A 17,410-nucleotide genomic window follows, 5' to 3' on the forward strand; every position below is an offset into this window, starting at 1 on the left:
TGATCGATTACTATCAAGAGATGATTAAGCTTGGAGAGCTTAGAGACTTGGCAAAGATAAGCAACTAGGAGCAGTGTTGCAACCTTTCTGTTGTGGTGTTAACAATTGTCCCTCTGGAAAAGAATGAGATTTGACGCAGGTGCTAATGTCAACAAGCTCTCCACAAAGAGCTGAAAGTAAACTGTGGGCAGTGCAAGCTTGCACTTTCACTGAGAATAAATAGAAATGAAATGGAAAGAAAGAAAGAAAGTAACAGGAGCAGAAGCATTTGGCCAACAGGTCTGATAAGGCCACAGGTCGAAATTTGATTTTGGTTCTCAGCAAGGAGTAGATAAGAGGGATTCAGAGGAACTGTGCACAGTGTTTAAAATATGACAAAGGTTATGCAGAAGGCTGTGAGTCTGTGCCTTTCTATTTGTGCGTGCGCAACTTTGTAGCACGGCTCTTTAAGGTGGCTAAAGTCCCGTAAAGGAGATATCAGATTAGCTGTAGATTGGGGACAACTTGACATACACATGTACCCAGTGCAAGAGGTGTGCCCCCCCACACACAGGACTGATATACAAATGCACTTAAGTTACGCTGTGCCTTAATTTACCTTCCTGCACACGTGCAAACTTTAATGCAACATGATGAACAGTACTATTCCCATCAAAATTCACAACATGTGCAGAGGTTCACACAACACACAACTGAACAATTCACTAATGATTACAACTTCTTCTGGTGAAACTTTCCCATGATCTGCAACTGACAGGAACCTGAATAACTGCATAGTCTTACATTTGATTTGTTGAAGGCAAATTGGTCCGGGTTCAACAATTTAGTAAACACACTGAGAGAAAACGGAAGACGATCCTTCCTTAAAAGAAACTGTTGAATATGTGAAAGGAAATTCATTCAAAAATCAGGCTCAGATGAGTCAAATCATATTTTGACACAGACTGCAAGGTCAAAAACAGATCTGAAGGCAGAGAAGTTATTTTTATTTTTGGCAGATTAGTTGAGTCATGTCTGAAACAAGAAATAATTAATTATTGAGATTTAACACTTGGGCCAAGACATAATGTGCCAAACTAATACCTGATTTAGTTTGCTAAAACGTACATATACAGGACACCTACAGGAACTGGATTGCATCAGGTACGATGTTTGTGTTGTTGTCACACAAACTGCCCCACCTGTTCGTTAAACATGTCACCAGTATATTTCTTTTATTCATTCTGTCCTGAGATGTGACACTTACAGAGGAGGGGTAAAACCAACAAAGAGCTGAAGCATTTTCCAAGTCTCCTTGCCATGAGTCAAACAACAAAAACAAACTGGATGCTGAAAGTTGTTTGCTTCTTTTACACTTGCTGGAATTTAAATATCCCCAACTTCGCTGATATTATTCTGAAAGCTCTTGTGTAAGCTCTCTGTGCACAACAGTTGACTCTCCGTTCAACAGCATTTCATTTCTTAAGGCCAGAAAAAAGGGTAAGCGACAGATGTACAAAGTGAACAGTTGGCTTTATTGAAGTTCACTCTGGGTTTACAGCTGCCGGTACACACAGAGGCACACGGCTGCTTTGATCTTCAAAGGTAGATGAGTTAGAATGAGGGGCAATAAGAAGATAATAATGCCGGTCTGCATCCATTACTCCATAGATCACAGGGTTACTCACATGCAAAGTAAGTTTTACTTTCCTCAGGGAAGCCGCTTTTCTTGTGACCACATTGCCATCTAGTGGTAAAACAAAAGACTAATATTTTCTCCACCAGAAACAGAAAAACCTTGTACTAATTAGTATTAGTATATTACTATTAATTTAGAAATACGTCATACAAGTCCATTAAGCAATTTGTATAACACAATTTTAGCAAAGGAGAGATTTTCCTTGTAATACATTCCAAAAGTCTACTATTTCACTTAAATGTTTTGAACAGTGGAAAGGCATGAACACATGCTATAGAGGCATTTATAAATATCATCACTGTGGACGTCAAATAAATGAATAGTGTAAAACTCAACAGCTCTATGAATTGTAGAGGATCATTGTTCACAGTCTTATGCAAGAGAGACACCTAGTGCATAGCAAGGTGTACTTTAATAATATGACACACACTAAGAAAAGAATGAAGCTCTGTTGTAATATGGTGTCAAGCTAAGAAAAAACTAAAAGTCCAGAGAAGTAAGATAGATAGATTGTACATCAAAACAGTTAATCTAAGAAGATTTTCAATCAAATGCAGGGCTATGACTTCCTCTATTATAATGTAGGTGAAATAACACAATATCTTTCATCCCATAGAGAAATAAAAAATCATAATAACATTAAATATTAATAAACGTTATTTTATATAACACCTTTTAAAAGACACTCAGTGAGTGCTCTACCAGATACAAATTAAGAACTGAAGGTAAATAATATGAGAAAATGAAGGGGAGTATAAAGCTCACACATGAGATGACATTAGGGCAGAAAAATAAGAGTAAGAGTAATAAGAGTAGATAAAATATATATCTACCACACCAATATATTGTATTGTGCTGTAACAGGAGTTGGTGAGTAAAATGTTTCAGGACAAGGGCAGAATGCTGACCTCTAGTGGTGACATGAAGTAAAGGACATGTGATATGTCTACAATTTCCAGTGTTGTTTTAAACTAATTTTAGATATCTGCTGTTTTCTAAATTTAAAAATCTTGAATATTTAATCCACCTTAAACAACCTGATGAATTTGCATTATCAGTATAATTGGATATGCATTAAATACATTAGTCTGCCTGGTTTATCCTTCAGCTCCATCAGTTGCACTTAAGATGCTGAGAATCATGGTGTACGCAACCTGTTCAGATATGTTGTGCTGGATGTTTCTTGGATTTTAATGCATCTGTATTTGTTTATCAGAATAAAATCTGCGTTACATATTTCAAGGTTGGATAGACAGCACACATCGGAGATGTAACTGAGAGGAGTACACTGTTCCCAATGGTGGCCCTATGCATTGTAGACATACACTAAGATTCTGTTGAATTTTAGAATTTGTTTAGGGTTAGTTTGAAGTTTTAAAAGAGATGATACGTCACTATAATATTCAAGGAGTGTAGTTTTAGTGCAGTTTAGTAAAAGCATCTCTTTGTACATTGGATTTAATGTTCCATATTGATAGAAAATCGAATGTATATTTTGTAGGAGAATAGCTACCTCATCTTCTTAATAGATGATAATTATCAGAAACTTTAACATATCCCAACTAAGGATCATAGTTAGCACCACAAATCTTAAGTGGACAAAGGAGGGACTGCAGTACAGCAAACTATTATTCTGTTATTGCACACGCTGTCCACAAGGGCGAAGCAGAGTGTTAGAAATAAGCAAAGTCATTTTCAAATTTCGACCACAGGCTGCACTGCAACATCAACTGTTTCCCACTGCCACAATAAATCTTTTCAGACGAAGAAAAAAAAAAAAAAATCCAATCAGCAACAGCAGGGAGACGTGGATGCATGTCTCTCTTCTGCAGTGTGAGATGAGTGATGACAGCCTGATGTCTGGACAGCCCCCGGTCATTTAAGCTGTCGTTACAGCACTTTGGCACTGAATGCTTATCTGAGCGTCTGGACACTGACGGACACTTCTGAGGACAGCCTTTACCCAGGAGCATTACCCGTCCAGTCATCACCCGCCCAGTCCCCCAGACTGAAGCTTTTATATGACGCGATCATTTATCTGCGCCTTCTAAATGTCAGGACTCCTAACAATCCACCTTAATTGGACTTTTTAATGTGAAAAGCAGAGCAGCTCTGCCTCATTCAGTCCCCTTTAAACAAGCCAAATAAAAGAAGACACGCACTAAAAAGCAGTCAGCGTCACACAGATCTCCCACACAAGCACAGGATTGGACACACACATATACACACACACACAGTCAACTGAGGAGCCTGGTGGTCTTGCTGTGTCCCTGTGAGGTCACACAGGAAAATTTCACGCTCCTCTTCACACTGAAAATGTGTCCTTTATTCTGATAGGAAGAAAAGAAAAGGGAAGAGGAGTGAAACAGTGGATCGAATGAGGAAAAAATAGAATAAAAAGGAAAGCCCCAACTCCTGAATGAGGATGGCTTACTTGTGTAGGTGTGACAATGGTGACCCACACCCAGCAGAAGTAAAGGGCCCAGTGTTGTCACAGGTTCGGTGGAATGTGACATTTGTGAGACCTGTGCACAAAGGGAGGAATTTTCCCTCCAAAATGGGAGCGTGAAAAGAACAAGTGAGGTCAGTTGGAGACAGAGAACCGAGGGAGGAATGTCTGGTATTTAAAACATTGCAGATTATTTAGTTTTGTATGCGTGCAAGGCAGGTGAAGAATACACCTGAAGATCCACCCTCAACAGACACATGACTTCTACTTGTGCACACATACTGAAAATATTTTTAAAGAAAGCATCTCTCAAACCTAGGGTTGGTTGCAAAGGTTTGCTTAAATCTCATGCACCTTCTTTGTATTGTGCGTGTGAAGAAACCCTGAGCTCCAGTCTCACGTTCGGACTATTCTCAGCATCTCTTATTTGCCACTGTTCTGCAGATCCATAGTGTCCTTGCAGTGAGGTGGGTGGTGCATGCAGCCTTCCTACAGCGGTGGCATGAATGAAGTGCTGTCTCTCTCTCTCTCTCTCTCTCCGTCTGTTGGCGTCCGGGTCGACAGAGATGCTCCTGTGCTGCGTTGTGTGTCTGCGCTGTTTACTCTCTCTGTGTTGACGAGGGCATGTTGAGGACAAGACCCTCTCCTCTCCACTCGTCCTTCTCTCACTTCTCTGTGCTCTCCATCGCTCCTGTGCACTCTTTCCACTGGCTACGCTCACACAGGAGGTCAGGGGCAGAGAGGATAGCAGGATTTAAATGAAAGTCAGAGTACATGTGCCGTATTCAAACTCCAAACAGGGGCAGGGTAATAGTTTAAAAGGTGTAAGCACCAGGTGCAGAGGGGAGGACTGTGGCTTTTGAGTGTAATAACCCAGAGGCGTCACTCTGAAGAATCCCCCTCTCATGTTCAGCGACCTCTTTATAGCACCCTGTCATGCTCTCACTCAGGCACAGGCCGTCCATCTCCCTCAACTTCCCACTTCCTGATAACTCCCAAAGCAGACTAACACCCCCAAACACACACACACACTCGCCCACTAAGCTGCGGTTTCCCTGTAGGAAATCAGCAATCTGCTGCTATTACCCACCAGCATTTACTCCTCCTCTCTCCTCCCGTCAGTTTCTCTCCCTCATGAGCATCATTAGAGGGCAGACAATTGTTTACATGCTGCACAGACTGGGGCAACGAGCAAGAGGAAAAATGCAAAATGGCTAATTATAATCTGAAGAGGGGGTCATTGAGAACTACAGCATAGACACACTAATAGAGCAAATCGATTTGAGTAAATGGTGTAAAAACTACTGCATGGAAATTGACCATCAACAAAGACTTGGACCACTCTGGCAATATCTTATTAATTCGCCCATATGTCTCACCCTTATCTACTTTCTTTCTTTTTCCTAAGAGCCGAATACCCTAAGGATCTATCACCAAAACTTCAAACTAAGACAAAATAACCAAAGTGCTGAGAGAGAGAGGAAAAAAACACTTTACACTGCGCTCCCAGCTTTTCAAAACCTCTCTCCTTCTCGCACACATAAACACATAGGCACAAACACATACACCTCGGAACAAAGGTGCCATTTTACTCAGGAAGGGTCAGCAGTTCTCTCCATCAGACAGGGGCTTGTTCTTGGTCGGAGGCTGCTGCCCAATCTCAGGCCACCCTCCCATGGCTCCACCGGCCCCCTCTGGCCCCCACCACCCCCGGAGACAAGCTCCCCATTGTTCCTGTACTACTAATAAATGACAGTTCTCCTGTTCAGACAAACTTTAGAGCCCATTCTAAACACACACACACACACACACACAACCTGGGTGTAAATGCTGCTCTATATGAATGGATACACAACAGCATTCTATTTTCAACATTTCACATGGAGCTCATTAAAAGGTTATCTGACACTAACGATCGGGGGGATATTTTCGCACGATTTGAGCTTTGTGCCCCGCGGACCTGATGAGGTAATGCTGACGGCATATATGCTACAAAAATAAGGTGTAATTAATGCACAATAAATGTTTCTCTCACTTTCCATTTCCCCCCTTGGTTCGGAAACGGTCGTGACATCGAGACACAGTTCACCAGGAGGTCACGCTGCTCAGACGGTGTTGTCACCTGCGTGCAATGTCACTTAAACACACACACACGTACACACTCACTCACATGCACACACCAGATACTGAGCTCCATCAAGGCCAAGGACCAGAGGTGAGCGTTGAGTTTAGACATGATAAATCACCACTCAACTTAAGCCCATAAACACACCATTAACACGCTCGACCACAGCAACTTGATCTGTTTACCTTAACCACTGTGCTGGGGACTATTGCTCTCTGGGCAGGCGTGTGTTAGCATACCTGGGGGCCTGATGCACACGTCCATCACTGGGGCCAGCCAGCTCGGGCTCTGGGCCACAAAATCGTCTCGGCGGTGTAGCTCTGATGCCTCAACACTGTATGAGGTCATTTTTCCAGCACTTTGGGGGCACTTTCATCCAGTCTGGGTTTTTATAACTCAAGGGCCACATTATAGAGCTCAATAGAATCACTGAATTAGCACCTCAAGTGAGGAAAAAGTGCAACTGTGTTTAGTCTGAAGTGTGAGTTACCAGATTCATCCAGGCGACATTGCAAGAGACTGGAAACTGGCTTTAAATCTCAAAATGTCTGCAACCACTGCATACGGAATTAGTATGAGGCAGATGACAATACAGCAGAACCTGAACTCTAAAGTTCCTTGGAAATGTTGAGTGGAGTAAATACAGGGTTGTTAAGTGAGTCTGACCCTGGTGTGTGTATGGCTCTCTACTGTGGTTCACCACAAGGATATCATATGACAGCAGCGCCAGCACATTCAGCCCTGTGAGAAATTCCTGCTCTACTATTCTCAGCTGTGGACCGAGACGTAAACACAAAGTATCAAAAAGCAATTACATCCACTGAAATGTTATGGCTGCTTTGATGTCCGACAGAGGAGTCGGCAAGTGGGTGTGTTTGGGTGCATCTGCGTCCGTGTGGAGCTTACGCGGCACAGGGGTGATGTCGGCCATGTGCAGGACAGATGCCGGGCGAGCGGGGGTCACGTCAACAGACATGCTCCCGCTCAGCCGTTCGAAATGACAAAAGGAGGAGGAGGAAGAAGAGGCAGAAGTTGTGAGAAGAGGAGTTAAGAAAAAAAAAAAAGCCCAGTCTTTAGTCAAGGCCTGGTCACTGACACAAAGTCCGTCTTTGTCTGCCTCCCAGGGTGCCAGATAAAGGAATTCTTGTGTGTCGGGGGCTCTGACCAAGTTTATTTGACACTTCAGCTCCTTTTGTGAAGCAAGTGTCCCACCGTCAATGCTGGCCATGAGAGTCACTTGGCATTAGACAGAGGGTCCCTCTTCAGTGGAGAAAGGGGGTCTTGTTTGGAGAAGATTTTTAATGGAGGGGGTGTGTGGGGGGTTGCCTGGCTGGAGCGGGGGTGCTCGGTCTGTGCTCTGCCCTGTGCACAGACACATAGTGGGGCTCTGTCCCCCTGCCCCAACAATAGCTGGAATTCTTTTAGCGGAGGAAGTGGATGGGGTTGAGTGAAGGAAGAGGAAGGTGCTCAAAGAAGAGGGAAGCTTCATCAGATAACTTGCATGAACACACGCCTACTATGAATGCAATGCCATTATGTCACAGTGTGCTCATTAAATATGGATGTGCCACTCTGCAGAACAGGTACAAACCCTTCTCTGATAAAATCCTCACCGTATAAAGTTCACCAATGAATACGGTGGCGTGCACCTGGAGCTTCCACTAGCACTGGGCATCTAAAAGAGAAAATCTAAAGCTTCCACTGTATCAACCACAGCCCAGATCTGATCTCTGAGTGTGCCGAGTAAGAGCAGCTTGCACTAATGACAGGTCTCCCTGAGCCCAAACAGATTTACCCTCACCTGAATGGAGTCACTGTAAGAGAGGTGGCTGGAGTACAGGTTGCTTTCTATGGACACTGTATCCACACTGTTCATTTATTTTCTTGCACCTGGACTTTCACGGCTCAGGACAGGTCATGTCTCTGTGAACAGGGCTGTGGACACTTTGCGCTGCAGGTGTTGTAAAAAGTGTTAAATGGGTGGATTAGGCTGCAGAGGTCAGGCAGTGACACTGTTGTCAAGTCATGCGACTAAAATAGAAGTGAGACAGTTTGAGTCAGTGCATGAGCCTAATGAACCCAGAGAGTAACGGAGCAGTGAACAGGTGAACCTGAATATGTGGCAGCAGAGGACAAAGACTTCCATACCAAACATCACCTCAGACACAGGTTCTACACAGAACCCCAAATATAGATACAAGTTTCACTCTATTCTCATGGCAGAAGTTTGATTGTAATTAAATAGTGAAGCAGCCAAATGGATGTGTTGGGAGATCAAAACAGCCCCTGGTAAACCAACTAACAAATAATCCTAGCTGATGAAATAAACTTATTCCTCACTGGAAAAAAACAGCACTGACTATGTGCTGCACATTGTGACAACTCTTCATAACAGGAATTCATTTCTAACATAACCTGAGTCAGTTCTTAAAATGTCACTGTCATGACGTAGAAGTATGACATTTAGTTCTCTCACATACCTGCTGGATGAGTTGATGCGTCCCGTCATTATCCAAATTTGCTGCACATCTGCTGAGCATCACTTCCAAAAATATATATATATACTCCAGGATATTGTACCTGAAATCCACCATAAGGAATTTCCCGAAAAAATATCATGGTATTGGCCATCTATGACACTGGCTCCCCTCGAACACGCGTGAAGTATCCCAAGAGACTCGTGTGTCCGACAAACAGCTTGTCCAGCAGCAGGGACCGGGCAGCAGGAGGAACAGACACCGCTTGATTTCCTTACATCCAACAAGACGACCCTCAGCTGGACTGTAGAATCCATCATCTGTTTCCATTGTGATGAAGTTTCACTTATACAAATAATAATATTAACTCCACGCGGGTCAGTGCTGTAATGTCAGCGTTTAATCCTCTTGATGCGTCCAGAGAATCCGTGCGTAAAATGATTTGCGCACGGGTAAATCAAGCAGACAGCTCGGTGCGGTTATTTCCGAGCAGGAATTTAAAAACAAGAAGAAACCGCTCCCCCTTGATGTTCCAGTGCACTGATGTTCTCAGCTCCAACTCCTCTGGCGATGGCACGACGCGCTCCCGTGGAGAGCCCGAGCAACACTGAGCCATAGTTGGAGCAGAGCGCTGCAGCACATGCTGCGCTCAGCCCAACGTAGACGCGCAAGGCATGACGGTACGTGGAGTTTATTAAGTTGCTACCGAATAGTTTTGAACTGGAGTATCAGAAACTAAAAAATAAAATATCTTATGTGTTATATGGAATTATATATAAATCTAGACAATAAAGTTTACTATATATAATGACATGAAAAAACAATAAAGTGTAATTAAAATAATCGTTGAAAGTTGTGTTTAACTTTTGCCATCAAAGAGTAAGTATTATTATTATTATTGTTATTATTATTGTTATTATTATTAGTAGTAGTCGTAGTAGTAGTAGTAGTAGTATTAACAGCTAAGTAAGTTCTAATAAATCAAAGCTGGTATCATCTTGGTTCAGTCACTTGTCATCTGTCAGTTTGATCCCATGGTTGCGTGTGAGCCCTGTGTGAGCGCTGTGAGTGAGTAATAATGATCATCTGTCGCTGTGCACAGATACAGGGATGTCGGTGCCTTGAATCACCTTCCCATGAATGAATCTCTTGTCTTTCTTACCTCACTTTCATGTTCTAACCACCTCCAGGCTTGCTTGTATTTCTGGGATCATAGCTCTGCTGAAACCACAAAACCAGGCCCGGGTTCCCAGGAATGGAGTGCAGATCCAAAAGAATGGACTGAGAACGAAACCTTGGGTAAATGATCATTGAATGCATTAGAACAATCATTTGCTATTACATGTGGTTATGTTTATTAAAATCTGTACTCTTCTTATTTGAATGACATTTTAACATGTTTTTATTTGTATCTATAGTGTATGTATTTGAGCTGCATTTCTGGAATACAAAAGGTGCTGTACAAATATAGTTTTATTTATTATTAATATTATTATTATTATTATTACATCATTGATGGATTTACCATGTGTTAGGACAGTTTTAAAAGAATATCTGTATTTCATAATATTTTGGAAAAACTACTCTTAAAACAATTTTCTTAGCTTTGTATGTACAATATGTAATACAGTATTAAAGTAATGACAGAGCTGATATAATATGTAGGTAAACTCTGTCTTAAGTAATGATATTATAATAACTTGTATTTATACAGCATTGGTCAAGCTTGTGTACAAACTGCTTTCTGAGTGGAAAAAAAGTGTAGAAATTGAAATTAGAAATCCATGAAACCCCCTTGTAGGACATACAGATTTTGGAACATGGCAGCATATATATCAAACACAACAGAGCCTACATATTGATAAATTGATAATAAAGTACAATACTGTTACACATTAAATGAAACCAAATTGTGTGACTAAACCAAAAAGAAATCTAGTAGCCTATATCTTCAGAAAACACCTTACATAAAATGATACAGCTTTTATGTTACTGTTTATGGGTTTATCTGTTTTGGGTGTATTCACAAAATATTAGATTATCCAAATTGAAGTGGCCTTTTTTTTATTTTTTTTACCTTCCAGGCCACTATGACTGCTCTGCATTTCATCTCAGGCAGGTGAAGCTCCACGCCGCCTTTTCCTTCACTCCCCATTTGGCAGAGTTCCAGCACAATCCAGGAGTACCTGAATTGCACGCGATTCTGTCAATTGCAGGTACTTGATGGCTTTCTTGTGTGTTGGGGTTGAGCAGTTGCTGGAGGTTTGCGCACACAGCATTGCGTGACTAGAGCTGGGGATGAAAACACAAAGACATTGTTTTCAGTGATCAAACCCCCTTTATAGTAACTGAACAGCATTCCTGTCTCACATTCCTAAGCCACCGCTGCTGTGTGAAGGATTTTTTTTTCTTTTTAAGGAAAAAAGGGGGAATGGAAGAAAAGGAAGGTTATACATTTATATCTGGTTCACTGTGTTGACCTCTTCTTGCACAAAAGTTCTCTCGAGGCTCATTATTCATTAATCTAGGATGATTTAAAGAATTAGTGGAGGTAATTATCTCTTAATTAAGAGGTAATTATCTCTTATCTTAACTATGCAATGAATTAAAACAACAGACCCAGCGGTTGCTCATGCTTCCCTATTCGACAATGAGTCAGCATCACAACACAATGAAAAGAAAATACAAATTTGTGTGCGTGTGTGTATCCTCCTCCACTGTGTCTCCACCAACGCTGAAGACACAACGCTGTGTGTGTGTGTGTGGGTATGCATGCACTAACGTGCACACAAATGTTTTCCAGACTGGTGTGACAGGGATAATCATATCCAGAGAGCACAAAACGCTGCTCACACAGATGGGGGACAAAAGGAGGAATGCATCAGAGAATTCAAGAGAAATGACGCCGCCTCAGTGAGGAGAAAATATGTTTAAGCAGCACAAACAGATTGTTTCAGAGTGCACCCCCACGTCAGCAGACAACCACACAATCTGTGATACATGAGATCTACTCTGCACAAGCAGACGGCAGAGCGATCACCTGGACGTGGTGGAACAAATCTAATATTTACTGGAAGTGATGACCTGTGCGACTTCAGCTTTCAACATACAAAACACAGCGCAGAGGACAATGGAGTCAGTCATATCTCCAGTGTGTGCTCTGAGAGTGATTAAGACTAGAGGACATTCATTACTGGCCCGGCTCAGACAGAGAGGGGCTTCAGAGCAGAGCTCTTGTGTTGGACTGTTTGGATGTCCTCTCCCCTTGTATCTCTTTGACTAGCTCCAACACAAGGCTCTATTCAACTGCACTGGGAACAAATGTTTCCTTATGTGGCTCTGAGTGCCCAAACTCAGGCGACAGGATAGACGGGATGGAGCAAAAAAGACAGAGAAGGTTACAATGACGCAGGCCATGTTGCTGCTATTTAACAACTCAACCCATCTTGTAGTATGATGTGGGCTCCATTATTAGGAGTGGGAGGAGGGGGGGGTCATGGAAACCAAGGGGTACATGAGAAAATGACAAGTATTTCCCAACAACAACATGCACTCTCACTGGCATGGCCCCCGCCCCTAGCTCGCTCAGCCTGCCACACTTGGTTTCCTCTCCTTGTTTTCCCACCCCTCCACTTTTCATGGGTGTTATTACTTCCACATCCACCTGGGAATTAATTTGGTAAATATCAGCCAGGAAACACGAAGTTGGATTTAAAGTTGGCTGCTTATCTAAGTTCATATATGGGGGGGGCCATCTGCGTGGGAACGGGTAAAGTGAAGCCGAGCAGGGGTCACAGCCAGGTTTTCAGTGTGACGTGGTCCAAGATTACTCATGTGAAAAGTGGTTAAAAAAATGGCTTGTGCCTGCTCTATATAATAAGACATAATGTGGCGTGTACTTCTTTTCTTTAGAATCATCCGGGATAAAGGGCTAATCCTCTTGTGCTATGAGACTGATAGTACTGGACTCCCTCCAGCACCTCAGGGAGTCAGCTCAGTGGAGGGGAGGCTCTTTCAAAGGAAACCATGTAATCAATGACCACCAACAACAACAACACCCTTCCTACCATGTTATTTTTTACATTTGATTGGCGTTAACTGTTTTGGTACAAAATCCATCTGTCCATCCATTAGCTATACGGCTTATCCTTTTGAGGGTCTCACAGGGGGCTGGAGCCTGTTTCAGTAAAATCATTCTGAGCGTATCACCGTCTTCCTTCATCCCTCGCTCCCTTCAGGCCTTTTCCCATCTCACCCTGCATTAAGATGTCAAGCTGTAACAGGGGTTCTGATGCTCACTCAAACAGATTTTCCCACTTGAGGAGAAAATGAATGAACTTTTGGCCCAGACTGGCAGTGCCGTACAACTGACATGATTCACGACTCATTTCCTCTCCCGACTCTTGCACTGGGCAAAAAAAGGGGAAAATTTCCTTGGACAAACACATCCTTGCTGGAGCCTCACAAAAGTGTCACCAATGAGAATTTACCTGCAGGTGCCTTGGCTTATTGGGTTTCTCTGTCAAAAGCGAGCCTTGTAAACATCACGTATGAAAGCACCAATTATCAACAGCAAACACTGGAATTTCCTGCAGGAAAACACCATGCAGCGAATGTGCAGCTGTACAGCCAGGCATGCAAATTTAGTCTGTGTACCTGTGCTTTTTTTTTTTTAACTGCTTTGTAACTTGCAAAAAAAGCCCATAATAAGTTTAAAATTGTAATTAGGGAAGGAGGAAGTTAAGTGTTCAAGGAGAAAAATGGTATCTGTAATCAGCACATATTTCTTGTCTGCAGATGCTTTTCTAGGTGTGTGTGTGTGTGATCTCAGTGGCAGTGTGTAGGCAGCTGGGAGTGTGGCAGGGCTATGCGTGACTAGGAGAAATACACCTGTCTCTGTGCTCAGGTACGGAGGGGGAGCCGGCACGCAGGGGCCTGCCAGCTGAACAATGCTCTCCATTGTACCTGCGCTCCGTCTGCAGACGCTTGCAGGAGAGGAAACCCTGAGCCCAGTGTGTGTGTAGCTCTCTCTCTCTCTCTCTCTCTCTCTCTCTCTCTCTCTCTCTCTCCTCGCTCACACGACACACAGTCAAATTATTTATAGTACACATATTGTGCTGACCGCAGGCGCCCTGGGCTAAATCCCAGTAACTCTGGCTTTTACACGCAAGCCTGCCAATCAGGGCTGTGATGGACAGATGGTATTTACAGTCGCAGAGAAGAGCTGATGACATGAGAATGGATGATTGGTTAAATGTGTAATTGTTCCCAGAGCGCCTTGTGTGCACATTGAGTTTCTACATTTAAAAGTTTATTTTGGCGGATAATATAAAAAGAGATGATTCAGATGTGTTACCGTCAAAAAGCATCGTCATTGAAAGTCCCCACTCTGAATATTAAACCCATGATTTGACCATTATCAAGTAATCTATTATAATTCCTACACCAGCCCAGGTTTTTCAAAGCTTTTTGTTCTCAGTAGAGATAAGGTAAGATACTGTAGATGTAGAGACAGACAGGCAGACAGAGACCCGGAGAGTAAGCATGTAAGGGGCCACCTGTCCGTAGATCACAGGGGGCTCTCTACGGTTTCCACAACAAAGGCTGACTTTCATTTTGTCTTGATTTGTTGGCCAATTATGATGAAAAATGAACAGGGCGACCGCAGAGAGGGCCGGGGACGAGAGGGAATGCTGAACATCTGCTTTCAGAGGTTGTGGTTCTGGGTTGAGCTTAGGTGGGCACAAGTACCCCTTCTGTCAAACAGAAAGTCCAGCTGTTACACAGATGGGGTCAGTTACTCTGTCCCGTTTGGCGCATGAAACCCGAGCCCCTTTTGATCCCATCATCTAAAAGTCACAGATTATTTCTTCACCTCTTCTCATTGTTCTTTTCCACGGGAATCCACAGTGCGAGCGCCATCACGCAGTTATCTATTCCTGTGTGTGGGTGAGAGTGCATGTCAAACACCAGTGGTATCTTAGACGAGCATGAGTGTGTGTGCTCACTGACTAACGCAATACAGTGTTCATAAAGGTAGTATTGTTAAGTTGCGTGCGAAGCTCATGCTTTAGGCTTTGGGTCCCCGCCCACCCCTGTAAACCACGGCCTTTTTTTTCCTCTCCTTTTTTTCCCTTCTACACCTTCCCCTTTCTTTTTGTTACAGGTAAACATTTGATGTCCGCACGCAATCCCCAGAGAGTCTCCTCCCCTTGTTCTCTCCTCAGCTCCCTGGTTTCCACTCAGCGTTACTCACACCCTCTCTCTCACACACACGTACACACACATTTCTCTCTCTCTCTCTCTCTCTCATGCACACTCAGACACGCTACCCTTCCCTCCCCATACTTCTGACATTCCTCTCCTCACTGACTCAGCACCTGTTTCCTGTAGAGGTTATGAAGTTACTCTCAGTATCTGAGTAACTGGCTGAATGAATCTCCCCAATCCCCACTATCAAGCTCTTACACACATCCTGCTCTTTTGGCGTTAATTACACATTTTATTTATGTTCTGGATCATTGTTGCATCTCAAAATGTGTTGGATGTATCACTAATATAGTTTGTCTTTCAAGAGATCGGACACTCTGTTTGCATTAAAATACATAACAAAATTTGGCTGTGGCTCAGGGGTTAAAGTGGTCGACCACTAACCAGAAGGTCTGCAGCTCGATCCCAGTCTTCCCTAGTCTGCATGGAGGGCAAGATACTGAACCCCTGGATCCGCCTCCTGATCCGAATCAGCACCAGAATTTTATTCCTTGGGTCATAAAAATAAAAAAATTGGTTGAGTAATTTTTGCATAATCGTGTTAACTAACAAACAAGCAAAACCAAACAGAAACATAGCCCCCTATGTGAAGTTAATAAAACCATAAAACTGGCAATAAACAACAGATATATGCAATAAAAGACAGTGAAAAAAATATGCAACATACAAATGCATGTTTTCAAATGCTACAATGCACAAGAGTGAGACAACAGAATACATAACCTTTGTATTCATATGTAATGTCACTTCATTTGTCTGTTAAAGGCTTTAAGATGCTGCTGACCATAAAGCTAATGCTGGAGCCACAACGACCAGGTAGCCCCAGTCAGAGGACCTGACCTACTTCACATATATGGATGGACCAGGTCAGAAAACACACAACAACCAAAACCTGAACTTTATAATAGAACCAATAAAAAAGCAGCAAAATCACAAATTCACACCAGACTTGAGACATCACTGGTCCCAACGTCTGAATCTGCTGTTTCTAGTTGCTATGGGACTACCTTTGTGTAACCAATAACTTCACAAGCAATCTATATCTCCAAACCTAAGGAAAACAAACCTCAGCAAGACCATTTTAAGTTAGAACTTTAAAAGAGGTGCCATTATATGCAATGCAAACATCTTTGCAGGGACAACAGGCCATAGATAATGCCCATTAAATTGAGCTTTTTTTAATTGATTCATACCACACAACAATACAAAACACCTACAGATCACTCTAGACCTTGTAAACTTTATGTGTTGTTGCCTCAAAGTGCAGCTGATGTAAAGTCAATATGTGTGAATAACATCCAAAATATTTATTGGTGCGTGTGAATGATTGTGATCTAACAGTTGTTGAACACTGGGGGAAGGTAATAAAACAAGTCCAATTCTGGTGAGTGGACTTCGGAGCTCTGTTGAAAATGCCAATCTCAGTCACGTACATCCCTTGAGCTGCACTCAAGAGCAAACTCCAGAGACTGCAGGGAAGCTCGGACTGGTTCTGATGCATCGTGGGCGACCATCATGTTGGAGCAGAGAGGAACACAAACCGCTCTGCCAGGGTTACCAGCGGCACACATATGACTTCACTCAGCAGTAATGAATGTACGGGCAGGGAGAAATCTTTTTTAGCTTGTTAGCAATGTCAAACACACCCACTCACACGTGCATGTCTGCACACATATTCACGTGCTGCTTATTGACAAACCCCTACATGAGGGCTAACTTAGTGCGTGGAGATTTCAGACGAAGTCAAGCTGCATGGTTACCAAACAAATTGCATCGGCCCTTTATCCAGATTTGGTCACACACGAGGATAGATTTAGAGAGCCGAGTCATCCGGGGTCATTTTATTTGGGAAAGTCAAGCGGTCAGAGAGGAAAAGAGAGTGCCATACAGGCATAAAAGAAATTATTTCAATCCCTACATTGTTGTGTCTCCTATGATAATTGTGGCTGCTGCTCTCTGTCATCGAGGGGCTTTTGGCTCCATCCAACCAGCCCAATTAGTAGCTCTGCTGAGGTGCAGCGTATTATGCAAATACAAACAGTTACTGTACCAGCATGAGGAGCCCCCATGGGTAGCCTGCAACAAGGCTATGTTAAATGAATATTAGATTTGTTGTGCCTACAACAAGTTACCTATTGTTGTGCCGGCCTTGCTGCTGCTCTGGAAAAGCCATTCAAACAAGATAATCTGTCTGCGTCTCGTCAATGCAGCACACTGTTTCCCCCTGCTCGGACGAAACACTCAGACAAAGAGGCCGTTTGATTGGGAATATGAAGCAATTGGTGTGGGAGAATAAAGGGATTCTTCTTATAGGCTCTGCGGTTTTGCCATTGGAGCCCTGGACGCAGGCTCAAACACTGCGTTCCGAATAAAGATGACAGATATGTTGCACCAACACTGATGACAGCCCA

At 43.0% G+C, this 17,410-nt stretch overlaps 1 long non-coding RNA gene across 1 annotated transcript in view; it reads right to left on the bottom strand.

Annotated features, from left to right (window-relative positions):
• The window catches only part of LOC109638673 (uncharacterized), a 48,572-nt gene extending 38,706 nt beyond the window's left edge, over positions 1-9,866 (bottom strand). Inside the window, exon 1 of the long non-coding RNA XR_002203354.2 lies at positions 8,733-9,866. This is a non-coding gene — a long non-coding RNA (uncharacterized lncRNA). The remainder of the gene's footprint in view (positions 1-8,732) is intronic.
• Between the last annotated feature and the right edge of the window lie 7,544 nt (positions 9,867-17,410).

Source organism: Paralichthys olivaceus, chromosome 5 (genome assembly GCF_024713975.1).
Source record: "Paralichthys olivaceus isolate ysfri-2021 chromosome 5, ASM2471397v2, whole genome shotgun sequence".
In the NCBI taxonomy this organism is placed as follows: Eukaryota; Metazoa; Chordata; class Actinopteri; order Pleuronectiformes; family Paralichthyidae; genus Paralichthys; species Paralichthys olivaceus.